The sequence below is a fragment of the Pipistrellus kuhlii genome, unplaced genomic scaffold, assembly GCF_014108245.1.
Source record: "Pipistrellus kuhlii isolate mPipKuh1 unplaced genomic scaffold, mPipKuh1.p scaffold_m20_p_10, whole genome shotgun sequence".
Classification (NCBI taxonomy): Eukaryota; Metazoa; Chordata; class Mammalia; order Chiroptera; family Vespertilionidae; genus Pipistrellus; species Pipistrellus kuhlii.
This window is the reverse complement of record NW_023425405.1, coordinates 14,389,056-14,392,133: the sequence shown is the minus strand read 5'-3', so window position 1 is coordinate 14,392,133 and position 3,078 is coordinate 14,389,056. Positions and strand designations below refer to the sequence as shown.

The 3,078-nt window shown below is 51.1% G+C and overlaps 1 pseudogene; it reads right to left on the bottom strand.

Annotated features, from left to right (window-relative positions):
- Window positions 1-511: 511 nt before the first annotated feature.
- Window positions 512-2,069, bottom strand: LOC118714551 (annotated as a pseudogene).
- Between the last annotated feature and the right edge of the window lie 1,009 nt (window positions 2,070-3,078).

Sequence of the window (3,078 nt, the reverse complement as noted above, 5' to 3'; positions counted from 1 at the left end):
AAATTCAAGCTTCTTCTTTTTTTATTTTTAATATTTATATTTCTTTATTTTTTATTTTAAAAGTCAAGCTTCTTGAGAACATGAGGCATTTAACATTATTCCATATTCCTTACAGAGAGCTAAGCATGGTAAACATAGCAAATACTTAATACTTATGGGCTTGTATACAAACACTTTCCAACCAGGAATGTTTTAATAGGCAGTCTCCAAAAACTTGAACTGGAAAACCTAAAAGTAGAGCGCTCAGATTTCAGGCATCAGGTGCTATTAGCAGGATTTCTATCCCAATTAAACTCCAATTCTTAGCTCTCAACAGTCTGGAAAAACTGCCCTTCACTGTCTCCAAAGTTTCTTATTCATCACTATCCCATTTTCCTTTTCTTTTTTAGTTCAATGTTTTATATCCACATAAGTATCAACATACCACACAAAACCCAAGTGCCAGCCTAGCTGGGCAGGCAGGAGCGGAGGTGTGTGTGTGTGTGTGTGTGTGTGTGTGTGTGTGTGTGTCCACGGCAGCACAGAAAACCAGGATTCTTGTCCCAAAAGAGTAGAAAATGGGTTTATAGTGAAGGAAACAAAATCAGAGCCCAACATGATCAAGGAGAAGCCTTGACACTGCTTGGAGCGGAGGTGCTGTGAGCAGCAGTGTGTCCCAGCTGGCCCGGGAAGCCTGGGGTCAGATAGGGCCCAGCTCTGGAGGTTATTTTCAATAATTTTGTTTTTTGGGGAGGAGGACTTCTGGGCAGCAGCTCCATGTGGGGGTAACGTGTGGATTTCACTTCAGGGTTTGGAGGGGAAGTTGGGTCTGTGGGGCAGGACCCACGACCCACCTGGCCCCAAATGTCACCGCTGAGGTTCTTGGAAATGACCCAGTGAAGTTCCTTCCTGCCTTCTTCCTGCCCTGACCCCAGGTCTATGGTTGAAAAATCAGGGCACCAGGCTGGGGCTGAGTATTCCAGGGGCCCATGTAAACATGGCAGGTATAGGTGGGGGGGAGGGGGCGCTTGGAGAAACTGTAGGAACTGGTGGGGGCATCCAGAGCCAGGAAGGCAGTGCCCATGGGGAAAGGGGACATGGGATGGAGGAGGTATGCTCCCCTAACAGAGACTTAGAGGTACAGAGACTAAGAGAGACAGAGAGGACATAAACGGGTTTAGGAGAGTGACAGGAAGAGAAACTCAGAGAAAGCAAGAGAGAGATCGAGATAAAGATTCACAAAGAAGAGAGACAGACAGACAGAAAGATGGAGTCCTGCTCTGTATGAGTCAGCCGGCTGGGGAGGGGGGATGGGACGGGGTCCAGGTCTCACATGGGATGTGCTAGTGTGGCCGTAAGGGCATCGCTGTGTTGCACAGGGAAGTGTGCTGGGAATGCAGCACCAGCTCCTTCAGGGACCCGCACAAGCTGCAGGGCTCCCCAAAACCCAACCCAGCGGCCGTGCGGTAGGTGACACACTGCATGCACAGCAGCCCCGCTGGCTGCTCTCGCGGATGAGGAAAGTACATCCCACTGGCCGCTCAGCATTTCCTCAGCCTGCGAGCGGCTGATCTTACCTCTTGATACCTACCAGGTTGGTACTTCAAGGTGGGGGCGGTCACCCTCATCCTCCATCAGTGCATTCTGGTCTTCAGGCTCATTTGTGATTCCCAACCACTAGTTGGTTTTCTTCTGCCGGGCGCCTTTTGAATGAGCCACACCAGGCAGTGATCTCGGCTCCTGTGCAGCTGCATGAGGTCTGGCTTCAGGCTGTGCATGCGCTTATCCATCTCCCGGTTGTCCCAGGCCTGTGTCTACAGCTCCTGCTCCAGCTTCCTGCGGCTCTCGTGGATTTCTGCAATGCCAGGCTTGAGCGGTTCTGAGTTCGGCAGGATCCTCTGCATCTCTTTTTCATTGTCCTCACGCCGGAAGCAGAGCTCTCCAGATGCTCCTGGCTGCATTTCTCTTGAGTCTGGCCCTGCTCTTCGAAGATCATTGAAAGCTTCAATGATGGTGCGCTTCACTTGCGGGGTGCGTGTGTACTCCTCTTGTCCTCGCTTCAAACCAAGGTAACAAACGAAACCTTTCATTCTGATCTTCCTCGCTGCAAGAGAACAGTGAAATAGAAATAATTTCCCTCCAAATACTGCAGACTGAAGACTATAGGGCTGACTCTGCACATGTGCAATCACAGGCTCACGTGCTAGCCGTCTCCCAGGCGGCTCCACAATCCCACAATCCCAAAATCTCCTGGGTGCACACTTCCGGTTTTCCTAGCTCCTCCTTAAGTGGCGTTTCCTTCAGTCACGTTGCAAGTCCAGGGCCTCTAGTTGGAGAGGGTTTTTTTGTTTGTTTGTTTGTTCTTTGACGTTGGTAGCTGTTTGCTATTTGGAATCAGTGATGTTTCGGGAGTACTGCTGCTGCCATGAGCATGTTGGTCCCAAGCGCACCCACCAGACAACAGCCCGTTCAGGCCACGGCTGGCGCCGCCCAGTTCGCAGTGAGAAGGTACTGTGCTGAGCCGTTTTCCAATCGGACCTCCCTCTTCCTTCCCCAGCACCCTCCACACCTACTGTGGCTGAGCATCCCAACCCTGCAGGCCCTTAAGCCTGTCCCCTCTATTTCTTCCACGTTCTCCCATCCAACTCGCACCTTATTGCATTGCCTAGGGGCGCCCCTGACTGCTCCCTGGGAGGCGGGGCCAGCCTGGGTGGGGGTTGTTTTGGTAGCTGGCTGTATATATACTGGTAGCCCTGCCCACGAATCCATGCAAGAGTCACTCACTGCCTCAGCTGGCCTTCCTCCTGCGCCCCCCCACCCCCCACTGCCCCGCTCTCCTGTAGCTCTCTGCTGGTTATTTTGAATCACACCTTAATGACTATTTGCATATCACCTCTTTATTATATATACTAAAGGCCCAATGCATGAAATTTTGTGCAAGGGGGGCTTGGCCCTCGCAGCCAGGGTGGCTTGCCTCAGCCCTTGCAGACCCGGCTTCGTCCAGAAGGACGTCTGGCTATCTGGTCTAATTAGCATATTGCACTTTTATTATTGTAGACATATAGGAAAAGGTAGATTTACAGTTGGGAGTACAAAAAG